General features: G+C 46.7%; 1 long non-coding RNA gene across 1 annotated transcript in view; it reads left to right on the forward strand.

The window, feature by feature from the left end:
• LOC122459525 overlaps positions 1 to 20,982 on the forward strand; it is a 68,761-nt gene that overhangs the window by 39,453 nt on the left and 8,326 nt on the right. The window contains exons 3-4 of the long non-coding RNA XR_006280284.1: positions 10,073 to 10,206; positions 10,608 to 10,751. This is a non-coding gene — a long non-coding RNA (uncharacterized LOC122459525). The remainder of the gene's footprint in view (positions 1 to 10,072; positions 10,207 to 10,607; positions 10,752 to 20,982) is intronic.

Below are 20,982 nucleotides of genomic sequence, written 5' to 3' on the forward strand. Positions count from 1 at the left end.
CAGTGCTCCAATGCAGAAAAAAGGGAATGTAAGGAGTGCTGGGAAGCCGAACGGCAGGATAGAAAAGAGAATCAAGTGTTTGTTAAGGACGCAACTGAGAAGATGATTAAAGTAATGGAGAAATAAACGCAGATGCTGCAGTCCTTAATAGTGCTGGAGACTGAGCAAATACTTGCTTAGAATCATAGTCTCATAGAAGATTAGGGTTGGAAGAGACCTCAGGAGGTCATCTAGTTCAACCCCTTACTCAAAGCAGGACCACCACCAACTAAATCATCCCAGCCAGGGCTTTGTCAAGCCAGGCCTTAAAAACCTCTGAGGATGGAGATTCCACCACCTCCCTAGGTAACCCATTCCAGTGCTTCACCACCCTCCTAGTGAAATTGTGTTTTCTAATATCCAACCTAGACCTCCCCCACGGCAACTTGAGACAATTGCTCCTTGTTCTGTCATCTGCCACCACTGAGAACAGCTGAGCTCCATCCTCTTTGGAACCCCTTTCAGGTAGTTGAAAGCTGCTATCAAATCCACCCTCACTCTTCTCTTCTGCAGACTAAACAAGCCCAGTTCCCTCAGCCTCTTCTCATAAATCACGTGCCCCAGCCCCCTGATGATTTTCATTGTCCTCCGCTGGACTCTCTCCAATTTGTCCACATCCTTTCTGTAGTGGGGGGCCCAAAACTGGATGCAATACTCCAGATGAGGCCTCACCAGTGCCAAATAGAGGGGAATAATCACTTCCCTCAATATGCTGGCAATGCTCCTACTAATGCAACCCAAAATGCCATTAGCCTTCTTGGCAACAAGGACACTCTGCTGACTTATATCCAGCTTCTCATCCACTGTAATTCCAAGGTCCTTTTCTGCAGAATTACCGCTTAACCAGTCGGTCCCCAGCCTGTAGCAGTGCATAGGATTCTTCCGTTCTAAGTGCAGGACTCTGCACTTGTCCTTGTTGCCCTCCCCTGCAGCACATTCAGAACACTTTTCTATGCCCCCAACCCCAAACTCCACCAGCACAGTCCTTTCCACTTTTTGAGACTTCTGTTTTTTTTCTTCACTCCACCCCCTCAACCCATTTTAACAATGATAGCTGGACCTATGTGAAAGTTGTGAAAGTCAGTCCTTCCCTGGTTCCTCATTTTCCAGAAGGCATCTGAGTGTTTGTGTACTGTTTCTTGTTCAATAAAAGCAAAAATTTTTTTAATGGTGAATCATCTTTATTTTTTTTTCTACAGATTGAGACTGCAGGCACTACCAGTACATGAACAGGTGTTATCAGTGTTTCTTACAGGAATATAAGGCTCAAAATGACACCATTGCATCCTAGGAAAACTAACACTGGTGACTGATATATACATTACTGGTGCTCATTGTTAAAGTGCTGCCTCAAAGCCTCCTTGATTCGAATTGCCCCCTCCTGGGCTCCTCTGACAGCCCTGGTATCTGGCTGCTCAAAATCATCAGCCAAGCCATCTGCTTCAACATTCCACCTTCGAGCAAACCTTTCACCCTTGGTGTCACAGAGATTATGCAAAGTACAGCATGTGGCTGTGACCATGGGAATATTATCCTCATTCAGGTCTAGCCTGCCATAAAGGCATCACCAACGTACCTTAAATATGCCAAAGGCACATTCAACGGTCATCGGGCATGTACTTATCCTGTTGTTGAACCGCTCCTTATTGCTGTCCAGGTTTCTTGTGTGAGGTTTCATGAGCCACGACTGTAAGGGGTACACAGGGTCTCCCAGGATCACTATGGGCATTTCAGCATTCCCCCACTGTAATTTTCTGGTTTGACAAGAAAGTCCCCCCCCCTTGCAGCTTTCTATACAGGCTGGTGTTCCTGAAGATGCGTACGTCATGCACCTTCCCGAACCCTGCGTTGATGTCAGTGAAATGCCCTCGGTAATCCACAAGCTCCTGCAACGCCATGGAGCAGTACCTCTTCCTATTGATGTACTCTGTTGCAAGATGATCTGGTGCCAAAATTGGAATATGTATGCCTCCACAGTTTGGGAAACCCATTTCTGCAGAGCTGTCCACTATTTCGTGCACATTTCCCAGAGTCACAGCCCTTCATAACAGGATGCAATTTATTGCCCTGCACACTTGCATTAATGCAGTTCCACTGGTTGACTTTCCCACTCCAGATTAATTTGTGACTGACTGGTATCAGTCTGGAGTTGCCAGCTTCCACACAGCAATTGTCACACACTTTTCTACCAAGTGGGCAGCTCTTATTCTGGTGTCCTCGCACCACAGGTCTGGGGTGAGCTCCACACACAGTTCCAGGAAGGCGGCTTTCTGCATCTGAAAGTTTTGTAGCCACTGTTCTTCATCCCACACCTGCATGACGATATGATCCCACCATTCAGTTCTTGTTTTCCAAGCCCAAAAGCGATGGTCTACCCAATGCAACTACTCTATGAATGCCAAAAGCAATATCAAGTTGCTCCTCCTATCCATGTCATACAGAATGTCAGGTGCCTGTGAGTCTTCTTCAGTTAGGAACTTGACAATTAACTTCACTGCCATCCACGATGTCTTATGACAGTTATCAGAGCATAGGAGAGCAGTGCAGGTTACATCCCTTCTCACAAAGATGCCGGGGTGCACAGCAGAGAATGGCCATTGCAAAAATGCTGCAAAAGAAAGTCAGAAGCCCATGGAGAGCTTTAAACTAGGAATTAGGGGGAGATGGATGGGAGATGTCCAGGAAATCTCCACGCCAGATTTTAGCATTGAGAGGGAAGAAGACGAAGTAAGAAAGGATACAGCTGTGGGTAGGAGAATGTATATAAGGAGCGAGGGCGGTGTGGATACTAGTCTAATAGGTTATACTGGCTGTAGAATGACTGTGCCTAATAGGGTACAAAATGTGAGCGAGGCCAAACAGCAAAAATTAAGATGTTTATACACCAATGTGAGGAGTCTAGGTAACAAAATGGAGGAACTAGAGCTACTGGTGCAGGAAGTGAAACCAGATATTATAGGGATAACAGAAACATGGTGGAATAGTAGTCATGACTGGACTACAGGTATTGAAGGGTATGTGCTGTTTGGGAAAGACAGAAACAAAGGTAAAGGTGGTGGAGTAGCATTGTATATCAATGATGAGGTAGAATGTAAAGAAATAAGAAGCGATGCAATGGCTAAGACAGAGTCCGTCTGGGCAAAAATTACATTGGGGACGAAAACTAGTAAAGCCTCTCCTACGATAGTGCTTGGGGTGTGCTATAGACCTCCGGGATCTAATTTGGATATAGATAGAGCCCTTTTTAATGTCTTTAATAAAGTAAATACTAATGGAAACTGTGTGATCATGGGAGACTTTAACTTCCCAGATATAGACTGGAGGACCAGTGCTAGTAATAATAATAGGGCTCAGATTTTCCTAGATGCGATAGCTGATGGATTCCTTCATCAAGTAGTTGCTGAACCGACTAGAGGGGATGCCATTTTAGATTTAATTTTGGTGAGTAGCGAGGACCTCATAGAAGAAATGGTTGTAGGGGACAATCTTGGCTCAAGTGATCATGAGCTAATTCAGTTCAAACTAAATGGAAGGATTAACAAAAATAAATCTGCAACTAGGGTTTTTGATTTCAAAAGGGCTGACTTTCAAAAATTAAGGAAATTAGTTAGGGAAGTGGATTGGACTGAAGAATTTATGGATCTAAAGGTAGAGGAGGCCTGGGATTACTTTAAATCAAAGCTGCAGAAGCTATCGGAAGCCTGTATCCCAAGAAAGGGGAAAAAATTCATAGGAAGGAGTTGTAGACCAAGCTGGATGAGCAAGCATCTTAGAGAGGTGATTAAGAAGAAGCAGAAAGCATACAGAGAGTGGAAGATGGGAGGGATCAGCAAGGAAAGCTACCTAATTGAGGTCAGAACATGTAGGGATAAAGTGAGACGGGCTAAAAGTCGAGTAGAGTTGGACCTTGCAAAGGGAATTAAAACCAATAGTAAAAGGTTCTATAGCCATATAAATAAGAAGAAAACTAAAAAAGAAGAAGTGGGGCCGCTTAACACTGAGGATGGAGTGGAGGTTAAAGATAATCTAGGCATGGCCCAATATCTAAACAAATACTTTGCCTCAGTCTTTAATAAGGCTAAAGAGGATCTTAGGGATAATGGTAGCATGACAAATGGGAATGAGGATATGGAGGTAGATATCACCATATCTGAGGTAGAAGCGAAACTGAAACAGCTTAATGGGACTAAATCGGGGGGCCCAGATAATCTTCATCCAAGAATATTAAAGGAATTGGCACCTGAAATTGCAAGCCCATTAGCAAGAATTTTTAATGAATCTGTAAACTCAGGAGTAGTACCGAATGATTGGAGAATTGCTAATATATTTCCTATTTTTAAGAAAGGAAAAAAAAGTGATCCGGGTAACTACAGGCCAGTTAGTTTGACATCTGTAGTATGCAAGGTCCTGGAAAAAATTTTGAAGGAGAAATTAGTTAAGGACATTGAAGTCAATGGTAAATGGGACAAAATACAACATGGTTTTACAAAAGGTAGATCGTGCCAAACCAACCTAATCTCCTTTTTTGAAAAGGTAACAGATTTTTTAGATAAAGGAAATGCAGTGGATCTAATTTACCTAGATTTCAGTAAGGCATTTGATACCGTGCCACATGGGGAATTATTAGTTAAATTGGAGAAGATGGGGATCAATATGAACATCAAAAGGTGGATAAGGAATTGGTTAAAGGGGAGACTGCAACGGGTCCTACTGAAAGGCGAACTGTCAGGTTGGAGGGAGTTTACCAGTGGAGTTCCTCAGGGATCGGTTTTGGGACCAATCTTATTTAATCTTTTTATTACTGTCCTTGGCACAAAAAGTGGGAGTGTGCTAATAAAGTTTGCAGATGATACAAAGCTGGGAGGTATTGCCAATTTGGAGAAGGATCGGGATATTATACAGGAGGATCTGGATGACCTTGTAAACTGGAGTAATAGTAATAGGATGAAATTTAATAGTGAGAAGTGTAAGGTTATGCATTTAGGGATTAATAACAAGAATTTTAGTTATAAATTGGGGATGCATCAATTAGAAGTAACGGAAGAGGAGAAGGACCTTGGAGTATTGGTTGATCACAGGATGACTATGAGCTGCCAATGTGATATGGCTGTGAAAAAAGCTAATGCGGTTTTGGGATGCATCAGGAGAGGCATTTCCAGTAGGGATAAGGAGGTTTTAGTACCGTTATACAAGGCACTGGTGAGACCTCACCTAGAATACTGTGTGCAGTTCTGGTTTCCCATGTTTAAAAAGGATGAATTCAAGCTGGAGCGGGTACAGAGAAGGGCTACTAGGATGATCTGAGGAATGGAAAACTTGTCTTATGAAAGGAGACTTAAGGAGCTTGGCTTGTTTAGCCTAACTAAAAGAAGGTTGAGGGGAGATATGATTGCTCTCTATAAATATATCAGAGGGATAAATACTGGAGAGGGAGAGGAATTATTTAAGCTCAGCACCAATGTGGACACAAGAACCAATGGGTATAAACTGGCCACCAGGAAGTTTAGACTTCAAATCAAACGAAGGTTTTTAATCATCAGAGGAGTGAAGTTTTGGAATAGCCTTCCAACGGAAGCAGTGGGGGCAAAAGATCTATCTGGTTTTAAGATTCTACTTGATAAGTTTATGGAGGAGATGGTGTGATGGGATAATGGGATTTTGGTAAATAATTGATCTTTAAATATTCAGGGTAAATAGGCCAAATCCCCTGAGATGGGATATTAGATGGATGGGATCTGAGTTACCCAGGAAAGAATTTTCTGTAGTATGTGGCTGGTGAATCTTGCCCATATGCTCAGGGTTTAGCTGATTGCCATATTTGGGGTCGGGAAGGAATTTTCCTCCAGGGCAGATTGGAGAGGCCCTGGAGGTTTTTCGCCTTCCTCTGTAGCATGGGGCATGGTTGACTTGAGGGAGACTTCTCTGCTCCTTGAAGTCTTTAAACCATGATTTGAGGACTTCAATAGCTCAGACATGGGTGAGGTTTTTCATAGGAATGGGTGGGTGAGATTCTGTGGCCTGCACTGTGCAGGAGGTCAGACTAGATGATCAGAATGGTCCCTTCTGACCTTAGTATCTATGAATCTATGAATCTATGAGTACTGGGACACAAAGCAATGCATCACAGGACATTTAGCCAGATCTCCAGATGCGCTGCGATCTACTCTGCCTTCCCACAACACCTAGTGACAGAAGGTGTCAAGCTGGACTGTGGGATAGGTACCCACATGCTGTCGACAATGATGCCCCCAGTGTGTACACCATCTGCCAACTGAGGGCTCAAGTATAAATATGAAATTCTGATTTTTATGATGTCGTCTTTCAGGTGTCATCATAACTTTTGTTGACAAAAATTGGTAGTGTAGACATGGCCTTTTTCTCACCTCTGTCTCTGTCCTGCTGGAGAGTGTCACAGAGTGTGAGGAAGTCAGGGCTCTGCATCCCCCACTTTCTGCGATTCACCATGACTCTCAGCCCGCCAGTAAAAGAGAAGGTTTATTAGATGAGACGAATGCAGTCTAAAACAGAGCTTCTAGGTGCAGAAAACAGGAACCCTGAGTCATGTCCATCTTGGGGAGTGGGGAGCCCAGACCCAGGTTCTGGGCCTCCCCCCGTCTTCCCAGCCAGCTCCAAACTGAAACTCCCTTCAGCAGTCTCATCCAGCCACACACCCCGGCTCCTCCTCCCTTTGTCCAGTTTCCCAGGATGAAGGTGTCACCTGGCCCCAACCCCTTCCTGGGCTCAGGTTACGCAGGGCAGCCAGATAGGTTATGTGCTGGCTGTCAAGTATCATTCCTCAGTGAAGTCACACCCTTATATCCTACCACCATTTAGTATTAATGCAGACAGTAAACTAGTAAAACTCCCATGCAACATTACCAGGTTAATACGCTCTACTCCCTACTCCATCACAGGGGGACATAGGCCAAGTCACTTAAAATTAAAGCTCTTTGGGTCAGTTTGTTCTGTGTTTGTACATTGCCTTGCACAAGGGGGTCCTGGCCCATGACTGGGGCTCCTAAGGACTATGATAATACAAAAATAATTATAATAATAATATTACCTCTCTCTCATTTCGTCCATTTGTAAAAGACTATTTACCGAACTCACAGGATATTGTAAAATTAGGGCCATGAAATACTTGGATGAAAGTAGAATTGTTAATGTCAGAAAATAAAAACAATAACAACAGTCTAGGATTACTATGAATTTATTATACAATAATAAATATTTCCTGGTCTTTCAAATGGAGATATTTTTTGAATTTAGAATATCAACCAACCTATGGCAAAAGTCTCTTCTCTTGCCTGCAGGTATTTTTATTCTGTATTCTGCAATAGAAGTTCTATATGGAATTTACATGCTGATTATGCAAGAGGATCCGTGTGGTGGATCATTGCTTCAGCATGCAGCTCAATAAGGAGAATTTTTGCCCTTAATCTCCTTCTGGTAAATAATAATAATTTTGATTCTCAATCCTTTCCAATTGACGAAGCGCCTCTTTTCACAGTGTTACATATGGCATTATATCAGACACAGAATACTGAGACGCTCATCCAAAAATAGCCAGTCAGAACATATATTCTTGCAAGAAAAGAATTGTATTATTAAATGAAAGAAAAACATTACATATTTCCCTGAACCCCAGATGGATTATAACCTATGACACTGTAAAATATACTGTACAGACCAATAAAGCCCAGATAAAACCAATTATCCTGAAGTAATCACACAAAGCAAGAAAAAGAAACAAAAAAGAATTTGCTCATTAAAGCTTACCCCACACGCCCCCCAAAAAACGTTTCTTGTATTGCACATAGATTTCTTAACTAAAATCCTACCCAACATTATAATTGCAGAAGGTCAGGTAAATATCATTTCAGGTAGTGGTGGGTTTTTCTAGGGGAAAATACACTGATAGGATCAAATGTCTTTTTCTACAGAGCTAAACGCTCAAGAAAAATGAAAAGCAGGATTTATTATATTGTATTGAAAACAGAAACTAAAGATAGCAATGGTGTTTTGAACGTACAGTCTTCTTCAGAAATGATTTGTAAAGCAAAGTGCTAGGTTAAAATGAGTTACTTTAAGCACAGGTGTGGGGGATCCCACTAAAGTCAGTGGGACTCCCCACATGATTGAAATTAGGCACTTGCTGAATCTGGGCCTAAATGATTAAATGTATGAGTTGAGATTTTCAGTGCAGTATAGTGGAAATCCTTCATGGACAAGGTGTGTCTAAACCAGGCCCACCAACATCAATTCCGGGACCTAGGGCAGAACAGTCAATGGGCCTCCCGCTGGTGCCCAGTAAGCTGCTGGCTGTGCTTCTGGGCGTGCTCTTCTGGCATGCCCGCCTGCCTTTGCCACTGCCGGTACCACCCTGCGCACGCGTAGGAGCATAGGCACCGACTTCAAGATTTCCCGGTGGTGCTCGACATCCCACTTCATCCTAGGCCCCTTCCCCCAATGCCCCATCCCCGCCCCACCTCTTCCCACCCCTGTTCCGTCCCCACCCCAAGGGCGTTCCATATACAACTGGTGCCTCTCCATAGTTGGGGAGCATGATCTAAAGGGCAGGACACATGCTGCCCGCCCAGCTCGGGGCCACCACCACGCTCTCCCCACCCCACGTTACCTGGGGGGTGGGTACTTGTCCTACTGCTGGGTCTTCTCCCCTCCCCGCAGCATGTTCCGCCACGCTCCCTGGTGGGCAGGAGCAGGAGGGAGCTGCTTTTACTGCCAGCCCCTCCTAGTCACTGCTCTGAAGCCTGGGCCTGGGCAGGGAGCGGAAGTCACCTTTCCAGCCAGGCTTTCTCAGGCAGCCGCCACGCAGGGCTGCAGAGCAGAGTCTCAGTGGCTTGAACAAGGGGCTGGTGCCGCCCCTTCCACTCCTGGCATCTGGGCCTATGCATGGCCCAGGCCTGCCCCTGCCCTACTTCTTCCCATCCCCTGCTCCTTCCCCTCCCCCAAGTGCTTCCAGCATGCCACCAGACAGCTGACAGCTGTGGGTGGGAGGCACTGGGGGGAGATGGGGATGAGCTGCTTGGCAGGGCCTGCTGCCAGCTGGAGGTGCTGCGGGGGGAGGAGGGACCTGCTGGTGTGTGCCTAGCAGCCCTATAGCCTGCACGAACCATTTAAAAGGGCCTGGGCTCCTGGCCACCACCGCCGCTACTACAGCAACAGCAATGGCCAGGTGCCCCAGGCCCTTTTAAATCACTCGGGCTCCTGGGCAATTGCCCCGTTTGCCAGCCCCCCCCCCCCCTCCCAGCGGGCCTGGTCTAAACCCATTGTCCTGGAAAATGTCAATCACGGTACCTGGCGCAGAATGGGAAGCACTGTCAAGTGCTTAAAGCACAAGGCCTAGGAATCAGAACTCCTGGGTTCTAGTGCCACTTCCGCTACTGATTGATTAGTCTTACTGCTCTCTCTTTTTTCTTCTCTAAAACACATGTAACAATCATTATCGCACAGGGATGTTGTAATGATGAAGATGCTACAGCGTAATTGTGAATTATGTGCTACAGAAGGAGTATTTCAGGATGAATCAAAAATAACATTTTATTCCAATTTTAGCTGACTTATTGAGCGATCTTCCCCTCATTTTGGTGCTAGACTCAGAAAAAATGTCCACTATCATGTTGATGCTGCTTTGGGTCTAGTTTTGAATCATGTTTTCGTTATCTAGATCCGAAGGACAGTTTTCTGAGAAGTAAGTGGATGAGCATGAAAAGTGATATTGTAAATGCAAAGTTAGAATCTTATATGTGAGGGTAAAAAATGGGAGAATGAGATTCATCACCCGGCTGTCACAGTATACATTATTCAGTGTACAGGAATCAATTTAGGGCCTCCTTGCTCTGCAAACCTGAATTGTAGACAGCTTTCCAAGCTCCATGGGGTGGGTATATATTAGTAAATTCAAGGTAATCTTGTTTTTTAATGAATCTTCCTTTAGTAGAAAAAAATCTCAGAAGAATATCTGGAATTTGATAACTTATCCAAACTGAACAAAATGTTTCTGTCTTTTGAGGTTCACTTATTGTTAGTGGCAAATGGAAACTGTGTCTATGATCAACTAGGCTAGGATGGAACAAGAAGATTGGTGAACGGAACTTACAAAACTCAAGAACCGCTTTCAGTGTAACAGATACTGCCTGAAGAGGGGTATGCATCTGTAGAAAGTTAAGCTGCAGGAATAATTAAGCACCAACAAATAACAGGAGGCCTGATTCTGCTCTCCCTTACACACTGGTGTAAATTGAGAGTGGCTCCACAGAAGTCTACAGAATTCATTTAATATGAGTAGGGAATCTAACCTTGTGCTTGTGCATAAATGGAGGGGGAGCAGGAGTGAGGGTTAAACTTTTATATTAAAAAAGCAAATCACGTTTTTAATGAACGTGTTCATGGCCTTTCATCAAACTGTTCAAATGAGAGCAAAAACACAGTGCTTCCTACCACATATTTTAAATTGACAGGGTTAAATGAGAGCAGCTTGTTTTCCTTCTCTGTTTAGCAAGATTTATCATATCAAATATTTAAATTTTGTATCACTTTCTTTTAAGTTAATTTGTATACCCTGAACGTCACTGTAACTGACATTGCAGTCAGAGACAACTCCCATACTGAAGTCTGTTAAGGAAGCCCAGCTGAATAATCAGACCACTTCCTGAACTACTGGCAAGCTCAGAGGAATACAGAAGCTACAGGTAAACAGAAATACAAAACCAAGACATGGGAAAATAGTAAATATTAAAACCAAAGAGAGTGAGCACTCAAGAGCTAAAGTAAAGGTCCAAAAATAAATTCCAAAACCTCGTAGACTTATAATAATACTTTGCACTGCAGTAGTGCCCTCTGAGGATCTCAAAACACTTTAAAGTATTAGTGAATTAAGTCATTTTCAAGGGAAATTTAAGCACAAAATGTTAGGTGATTCATAGATTCATAGATACTAAGGTCAGAAGGGACCATTCTGATCATCTAGTCTGACCTCCTGCACAGTGCAGGCCACAGAATCTCACCCACCCACTCCTATGAAAAACCTCACCTATGTCTGAGCTAGGTGAGGTTTTTGGTGATGATCAAGGTGGTGCACAAAATCTGTGAAAAAGCTGGAACTATATTATTATTAATAGCATTGTTTATTATTTTTTATTACTTGTATTACAGTGGTGCCTAGATATGCCATTATTCTAGGCACTGTACAAACACATGGTAAGAGATAGTCCTGACGCAGGGTAGCAGGGGAAACAGAAGAAGAGAAATGTGAATTGATTTGCTCCAGATCACACAGCAGATCAGTGGCAGATCTGGGAATCAAACCCAGCTGTCTTGAGTGCTAGTCTGTGCTTTAAACACAGGACCAAGATCCTTCCTCTCCACAAAGAAAAGTTACAATGAAAATGTTACTTTGTCTTTAATACCTATAGCTAATCATCAGAATAAAACTATCTGAGCAATGGGTAAGCAGGTTTAATGATAACCTGCTTTCTGAAAACATGACATAATGCTAGTAAGACATTCTGGTTGTATCATTTCCAAAGTGACAAGAATGTTTCTTGACTATTGTTCACAGATAATAGTTTCTCTCCATAAATATTGATGTAAAATCTGAAAATAACTATGGGGGGAGGAAGGTGGAAGAAGCTTCTGTGGTATTGGAAAAGAGTCATCTCATACATTTAGAGCAAACTCTTAAAATATTTAAATCATGTTCAGGCCTTACAGCAGCACCTCCAGACATAGATTCTTGAATCTCATAAATTGCATACCATTCGAAGTGTCATCTGTACTAGCCTGTCAGTGTAACCAAGAAGGTCCCATATGAACTGCTGTCTAATAGCCTGATACTTATCAACATCCCTCACCCCTTGCTCTTAGTTAGAGCATTTCATAAAGCAGCTTATTTAAAAAAGACAGCATTTAAGGTTTATCAGTCTTGACACCCTTTGTGCCTTCTAAGTAATTTCCTCCCAGTTATTCTCATTTTTTGAGTTATGTGCAAAACTGTCCTGAAAATATTACTGTAATATAACAACTAAATGACACACACCTGGCCAATTTCCTACTGAGGGTTTGGTTCATTTCTATACATACCTCTAGTTTCTATTGGACTAGAAATATAATTCTTTTTAATTAGAATTTCTAATGACATCTTTAACTCATCACACTTCAAAGACTAATATAAAAATCAAAGGGAAAAGCAGGGGAATGGCAATCACTCTTCATAACAACTGTAAAGGATGTTATCACCATTAAAGATATTAAATCCATTCATCCACTATAACTACCACCAGACAATAAAAACCTTACATTTCTTTTAAAAAATAAATTGACCTAGGCACATGAAATTGAATTTCAAAGATGTTCTGGGCCAAGGTGCTCGAAGCACCACAGGCCTGGCAGGAGTACTCTGAGAAAAATGAGGCTTACACACAGCTGTGAGTTATTGGCTTTACTGAAGGTTAGTGACCCACCCGCAACGGGGACGCCAAGTGTTGCAGTCACGGAGGCGGGGAACCCAGCACACTGGAGCTCTGCCAGGGACGGAGTCCGATGGAGGGGCAGACAAGCAGCGTTAATAAGCACTACACAAAAACAGCTCATGAATATAGAATTAGGTACTTCCCAAAGGGGGGACTGGTCCCAGCTGCTTTCCCGTGTCCTTCAGTAACTATCTATGTTTCCGTGTCCTTCAGTAACTATCTACGTCCTACAGTAACCTCTTGGCTCGAGAAAGCGGAAATTCCCTAGCTAGGCCATAACAAAGTCTTCCGCAGTCCCCTACACTCCTCCCCTCACTTTCTCGAACGATGTCAAGGACCATAAGGATACAGTGTGGAGGGGAAACCATGCACAGCACTGGGAGCTAGGCCACGGCCGCAAAGGCAGCAAAAATACAAGCCAAGAAGGCAAATAAGGCCAATAAGCAGGCCTTGAACAAGATGGGCGGCCCAATCCCGTAAGGTGGAGAGCCAGGACCAAAGCCAGGCGTCCCCTTGTTGTTGGCGGATCCCTGCCGCCAACTGATGGAGTCGTTGTAAATCAGCTTCAACGGAGGGCCCAGCGTCCGTTACATTGAAGCAACACATACCAGCAAACTTCTGGCATGGGTGGCCGTGTCTAAGCAGCAAATAATCAATAGCTAGCCTATTTTGCAGCATTCCCTGGTGTACCTCGCCCAACTCACGTGAAAGGAGTGCAAGGACTGTAGAAGTCAGGTTGATAGCTTTTGCGACAGCACACGCAAGGTATTCCACCACATGTTAATTATGCACCACCAACCCAGGAATGCCAATCAACAAAAAAGCAAGGAATGCAGCTTCGGCCTCGGAAAATAAGATCACGTCGGCTTTACAGGTGGAGTCAAGAGGGATGGTGTCTCTCCAGTGGCCGGCAGAGACTTGTGAAGGATGTGGAAAGATGAGGGGGACCACACGGCCAAGGGCGCAGGGGCCCCCTGAACTATTGGCTGGAATGAAAAAATAAGTGGTCCTGCCACATAAGAGAAACCATCCTGTGGGCAATTTCATATGCCTGTATGCAAATGAAACCTCAGTGCTTTCATTACAGATTAACTCCACATTGGGGTGATTTGCCCCAACGTGCCTGGCATTTACAAAGAACATACAAGAAAAGGCAACAGTTACATTGGCAAGACAAAACGAATACATAGATGTGTCTGAATTATATTGGGTGGGACCCAAAGCATACAAATCCATATATGTAATAGTCTTATCAATTGTCTTCAGTAAGGAATAGTGCTGGACGAGGGTCAGGTCTCTGCAGACGCCAATGAAACAGGTCTCCATCACGGCACCCATGGCATGCGTACGCAGTAAGCAAAATGACGTCGCATTAACAGCACTTTGGGCTAACACCAACCAGGCATTCATGGAGGACGTGGTAGCTCCTGCAGCGGTGATTCTCATAAGGAGCGCCACGACAAATGGGAGAGCGAGACCATGCGGGGATAGTCTTCCCCTTCTGGGAGTATGTATGCCCATCCTTCCCCAGTGGTGAGGACTACGGCGGCATGCGATTCCCGCTGCAGTACCGTCCACCACACGTTAGCCAATACGTGCCACTCGGTCTCGCTCAGGGCGCTGGTTTCTACACCTATGGGAGGTAAAGGGAACAGGTTACGCAGGGCCTCCTCTCACTCCTGTTGCAATGGCTCTGTTGCAGCATTGATGCAAGAGAGGGCGCCCAATGAGCGGTCCAAACTTATCCAATATGAGGGATAAAATTGTAAGCCTGAAACCAATGGTGTGATGAAAAATAAGCATGGTGGCTCACATTGGAGCTGTGACTGGGTGGACCAGGGGTTCACCTCCTGTCCGGGCTGCAGGGCATAAGTGTGTGGTGCGTAAAAGGTAACTACGCCTTGCACAGGGTCAATCACACCGGCACCTGTATGAGATTCACCCGTAGGTGGGCATGTACGGCAGGGGGAAAGACCAGACGCTGGAAGGGTGTCTGGCCACCCAACGAACCATTGTTGAGTAGCTAGACAGCCTGCTCCAGCACCCCAGACCACCTGCGGACCGTATGGGTGGGAGTGAGGCGACGGATCTGATCCTTCAAGAGCCCGTTCAGGCGCTCAATAAGGCCGCTCGCTGTAGGCGTATACGGAAGGTGGTAGTGCCAATCTACTGCTACGTCTGCGGCCCAGGTCCATACGGCCTGGGCCATAAAGTGGGTTCCCTGGTCGCTTTGTAGAATGCGAGGAGTTCCGTAGCGGGAGCACAGTTGCTGTAGCACAGCCAACGTAGTGGCTGTGGCCGCGGTGGCGCTGGGGTATACAAACAGCAGGCCAGTATATGTATCCACAGCCATAAAGGCATACCGCCAGCATCACTCTTGAGGCAAGGGACCAATATAGTCCACTTGCCAATCCTGACAGGGACCTGCAGCCTGAGAAATTCTGCCGGTTGGTCCTGGGAGGGCAATGCGTGCCAAGCGGGAGCAAACCGGACAACTGGCATGAACCGTCCGACAGGCTGCCAAGGGCAGGGAGGCGCCTTGGCGGAGGACCGTGATTTGCGTTGCTCGGGCAACCTTGGTGGCCGCCCTCCACATGGTACCGCCAGCTGCAAGACCTCCCCCCGCGCCATGGCATCGGCCGCCGCATTCCAGTGGGCCTCAGAGGTTTTAGCCTTTGTGTGGGCGTCTACATGTCACACGGCCAGAGGGACCCATCGGGCATAGCTCAGGAGTTGTTGCCAGAGAGCCACTCCCCACAGGGGCTGGCCTGCGAGTTCCCAACCCTTCGCCTCCCACACAGTTATCCAGGTCCGGAGGCCCTTGTATAATACCCAGCTGTCCATATAAAGGTAAACCCGTGGTGGGGTGCCCTCGATTGCTAGGGTGGCGGCCTGCAATTCGGCCCACTGGCTGGAGCCGGCTGTTCCCCAAGCCATTGCCACGTCATCTGCATAGGGGGCATAGGCTATGGCCTGCCATTGCCTGGCTCCCTATGCTGTATAGGAGGCTGACCCGTCTGTGAACCATGCATATTCCTGTTCCTTGGTGGACAATTGGTCCACCGAGGGGGCCTCCTCTACTGGAGAGGCGGGCACAGGGTCCTTCAGTGGGGGCAGCTCCTCCGTGAGAGAGGGCACATGCTCGAACATGACGGCCCCCAGTAACAGGGCATGTGGGGTAGAAAGGGAGGGCCAGCCCAGCACCATGCTCTGTTGCAAGTAATGCTTCCACTTAAAGTTGGTTGCGCTCTGTGCAACCTCTGTCTGCGTTTGGGCTGATTCCGCCCGTACCCAGTGCTTCAGGGGAATGGGCGTGCGCACGATGACCGGAGTGGGACCCGTTATGTGTTCGGTATCCTGCAATGCCCAGACCACTGCCAGGATCTGCTTTTCCAGGGGAGTATATCCGGGTTCAGCCCCCTTCAGCGTACAGGACCAGAACCCAATCGGTTCCTTTTGCTGGGCCCCTACCTGCTGCCATAGCCCCAAGAGGCTACATCCGCCACCGTGGTGACCTCGAGCTCGAAGGGAACCCCAGGCTGGGGAGCGTGGAGCTGAGCGTGAGTGAGCAGGGCCTCCTTACACAAGTCAAAGGCAGTTTGATGGCCCCGCTGCCATTGCCAGGGTGCCGCCTTTCGTACCAAGGCCTGCAAAGGCTGCATGAGGAACACTAAATGAGGAATGAAGACACGCCAGGACCCAAGTAGACCAAGGAAAGCATGCAACTCTTTCTTCGTCTGGGGTGGGGGATAACCCTGCACCGTTTGTTGCACCTTCCTAGGAATTTGCCAATCTGGTCCCACCCACATAATACCTAGATAGACTACCATCTGAGCGGGGCCCTGTATTTTCTGCGGGTTCAGAGTCCATCCACGCACGTCCAAGCCAGTAACGACTGCGTGTAACGCATCCACCACCAGTTCACAGGAGGGGCCGGATACCATCACATCGTCAATGTAATGGTAACAACGGGCCACGTCTGGCAGCCGTATTTGGGCAAGGTCAGCACTCACCAACTGGTGACAAATAGCTGGGGAATGCTTCCAGCCCTGTGACAGAACATAGAAAGTATATTGGCGGGCTTGCCACGAAAAGGCAAACTGCTCCTGATTCTTGGGCGATGGCGATAGAAAAAAAGGCATTGGCGAGGTCAATTACGGCATGCCAGGGCAAGGCAGCTGCCTCAATGTGCTCGATCAGGGTCACCATATCCGGCACGACCGCCGTCAGCAGAGGCGTGACCCTGTTCAACTCGCGATAGTCTACCGTCATATGCCAAGTCCCATCCGGTTTCCGCACTGGCCAAAGAGGGCTATTGTATGGGCTTAAGGTGGGCCGAATAATCTTGGCCTCTAACAGCGCACTGATCGTCTGGGTAATCTCCTCCTCTCTACCAAGGAGGCGATACTGTCGCTTAGATACAACAGCAGTTGGGAGAGGCAACACCATGGGCTTCCACTGGGGGGAGCCCCGTAGGATTGTCAATGCCCGTATCTCCCGTACCTGAGGTGCACTTACATACTGGGGATGTCCGAACGTGAAGAGGCTGTACTGGGTATCCACAGAGCGACCCCGCAGGACGTCGATGCCCAGTATGGATTCTCCTATAGTGGCCACCAAGACAGTGGCCCGGAATGGGGGAGCCTTCCCCAGGGTCAGAGTGACAGTAACCTCATACGCCGGGGTCTCCGCTCCTCCGAGTCCTTTAATGACATTGGCTTGGCCCTGGGTCTGCGCGGACTGCAAGATGGTGGCCTCAGTGCCCGTATCTAACAACGCCAACACGTATCGGACTCCTCCCCTCGGCCAGCGAATCGCTAGGGGTACATAGGGGCATCAGTCCCCCGCCTCCCTCCTGTGTGTGGCCGCCGCGACACATGGAACGGAGGACCTGCCACACCCTCAGTATGGGCGCGGCAGTTTCCACTCGGCTGGCGGAGGAGAGGGCTCCGCGGGCTTGGTTCGCTCCACACTCTTCTCCCCTTTTCCTCCGGCACTACGTTTGGTAGGGGGCAGCTGCATCCACCGCTTGTATAAGTCCGCCATCGGCTTTCCATTGATTTCTTCACGAGGGACACCAGCCTGCAAGAGATCTAGCCACAAGGTCTTCCGGGGCACCCGCAACTCCCCTTTCTCCTGTCCCCAACCTTCTGCCCCTTCACTGCCCGTATGGCTCTTGGCCTAGCACCCACCAAGGCGGCTTCCAATTGCATAAGGGTGGCTGCCAAGTCTCCCACGCGCCCATTCTCTGCCATGACAACTGCGAGGGAAGGTTTTAACTCATCAGGGGCCAGGCATAACACTGGCTTTAATCAATTTTGTCACTGGTACATCGTCCGGCCCCATCTCCCCGCCTGTGGAGACAGCCAAGGCCATTCCCAATTGACAGAGGGTTTGCACCCCTTCCGGAACGGTCTTCCAGGGGCATGCCTGTGCCTCCAACTCCCCCACCGAGGGGTAGGCCACCTCCACTGCAGCAGCCAGCCAGCGGTACAACGAGGGGCTTTTGATGTCTTGCTCCCCGCCCTGCGGGTTTGTCGGGTTTGTCAATTGTGCACGTACCTGAGTGTCTTGCGATAGGACCCCCAACTGTTGAAATTCATAAGAGAGCAGCAAAACCATGTTACCTGCATTGTCCCAGACCCTCACGAGCCACTGCAGGACGCTCTCCCCTGGCTCCTGTCGGAACATCTTCACAATTTCCTGCAACTCACTCGTTTTAAACATGTGGACAACTTCTGGTTGTAGGGCGCCTCCTTGCAGCCGCAACTCCCAGAGCCACGGCAGGGGACTCCTCCTCCCCCTCATCCAAGGATGAGGAGTCCCAAATGTTCCCATCCCGAGTCTCGGGGTCCCAGGAGGGGGCAGCGGTCACCGCATGCACCTGGGCGGTGGTTACTGGCTGCTGCCCGTGCCTGAGGCACCTTTTATTCGCTACCCGGGCAACCAACACTTCACAACGTCGTGTCAGCTCCTGGGCGCGCTTCACCTGGGAAGTGACAACTTCTTGAGCCAGGGTACGGGCCTCCACCTGTGCCATGCATTTCTGAGTCTTCCCTTCCAGTGCTCACTGTAAGCAGAGCACCTCCTTATCCTGGGCCCGGATAGCGGTCAGGAGGAGCCACCTTAGCTCCCCCATTGCCCGCCTCTCCGCCCCAGAGCACTGGTTCGCTCGTAACCGTTATAACCCCTGTACCAGCTGCACGGGCGGGACTCCCACAGTCTGTTGAAACTCCGGCCAATCCACCGGTGCAGCCGACCCAGCCATGATCCACGCTACTGGCCCCCAGAGCTCCATTGGGGGCCATCCTGGTATGCGCTGTAGGGACAGCAATGGCTTCCCCACTTCCCCTACCTTCGGCCAAAGCGGCATCACTTCTCAGAGCACCCTGCTCGCTGCGCCAAATATTCTGGGCCAAGGTGCTCGAAGCACCACAGGCCTGGCAGGAGTACTCTAAGAAAAATGAGGCTTACACACAGCTGTGAGTTATTGGCTTTACTGAAGGTCCACCTGTAACGGGGACTCCAAGCGTTGCAGTCACGGAGGTGGGGAACCCAGCACACCGGAGCTCTGCCTAGGACGGAGTCCGACAGAGGGGCAGACAAGCAGCGTTAATAAGCACTACACAAAAACAGCTCATGAATATAGAATTAGGTACTTCCCAAAGGGGGGGACCGGTCCCAGCTGCTTTCCTGTGTCCTTCAGTAACTATCTATGTTTCTGTGTCCTTCAGTAACTATCTATGTCCTACAGTAACCTCTTGGCTCGAGAAAGCGGAAATTCCCTAGCTAGGTCATAACAAAGTCTACCGCAGTCCCCTACAAAAGGTGACTCTTCCCTTACTTCACTCCATTGCGTGTGTGTGTGTGTGTGTGTGTGTGTGTGTGTGTGTGTGTGTGTGTGTAGAGAAAAGGTGAAATGTTGTGAGTGGAAGACGGACTGTAAGCCTTATCTCTGAATTTTGTATCTTATGTCAGCTAGTGCCACAACCTTAACATTGTTGTTAGCATTATGTTTATAAATGCGGAGGGTTATAAAGTGTGATGGGTGAATCTCAAAAGCTTTGGCTTTATTTAGATTTCAAACTCCTCAGAGCTTTTGGCCATCAGTAAAATGATCATCTAAATGTTCATGTGCTTAATCAAACCTATTGTGGTTCCTATTTTTCTCGTCTTTTTTTAAGGAAACACAACCCTTAAATAATAATAAAAAATAGTTCTGGATGTGTTTACACAACCCTAGTTAACTAGAAATACTGGGCCGGCTCCACAGCTGGTGTCAAGTGACATAATTCTGATGACAACATTTACTTCAATGGAGCTATGCTGATTTACACTAAGTATCTGGCCCACTATTACGATGTCTTGCTTGACATAATGAGGCTAAAACATGTATCCTCTTGGTTTTCCTTTTCCTTATACTGATTTTACACTGGTGCGAGATCCGAATCAGGCCTTTGACTTTTTTTTTTCATTGACTAATGATATCAAAACAGTGTATGATTTTAATATAATTACATTTTATGTCAGTTGTAACTCTATAACATTGGAGCATATTCGTTGATCTGCATATTGAATCAGGTGAATTGTTGTGCTTGTGAATGAAATACAAAACATAGGATTAGAATTAAGCTCCTCACTCTGTTCTATTACTGAAGGTTGTGTTGGCTTTTAATCAAGTTTTACAAGAGTGAATTTTATGATGCATTGTCTACTGGGTCTTTTTGACAGCTTGTAAAGTTGCCATATTAACATTTCAAAATGGCAAATTATAATCTGATTTCTAAATATTTGAGATAGAACCAGTGGTATCTAGTTGAGCACTAACATAACAGTCCTTTATGTTCAAGCTTTGAAAACAAAATAGAGGCCCAATCCTGCAAGTACCTAAGGGAATGATCCTTATTTAAGTCAATGTGACTTCTGTTGTGAGCAACAACTTCTCACAGCACTAAGGGATTATAAATTCAGGCTCTACATTTATGATAGGAATGGACACTTTTTAAGGAAGACAATTTACATGTCTAGGCATTACTATTCAGTATTCACTTCCTTCCCAGTCAATCAGAAATATCTTTAGGCTTAAAATTACGCTGCCTTGTCATATGATAGCACTTTATTAACTCTTTGAAGCTCATATATTTCCAGGATGGTGTTAAAATAGCAGGTTTAATTTTTCTGCCTGTGTTTTTCCTGGTCTTTGAGCTATACAGATGTCTTGCCTAATACCAAATAATGCTGGATCCTAACCTGCTATATTCTAGGGCATGAGAGTGAAAACCATGGTAGTGTATTGTGGTTTATACTGTTTTAATGTCATTATGATAACTAAATGTCTGTGTGTACACATTAAATAAAAGTCAAATAGTTTTACCTGTAAAACACCCTCTCATGTCTAAACCATACTTCACATAATACTCTAGTACTCCCTCTTTATTGTTGGCTGCTTGTT

The sequence above is a fragment of the Dermochelys coriacea genome, chromosome 3, assembly GCF_009764565.3.
Source record: "Dermochelys coriacea isolate rDerCor1 chromosome 3, rDerCor1.pri.v4, whole genome shotgun sequence".
In the NCBI taxonomy this organism is placed as follows: Eukaryota; Metazoa; Chordata; order Testudines; family Dermochelyidae; genus Dermochelys; species Dermochelys coriacea.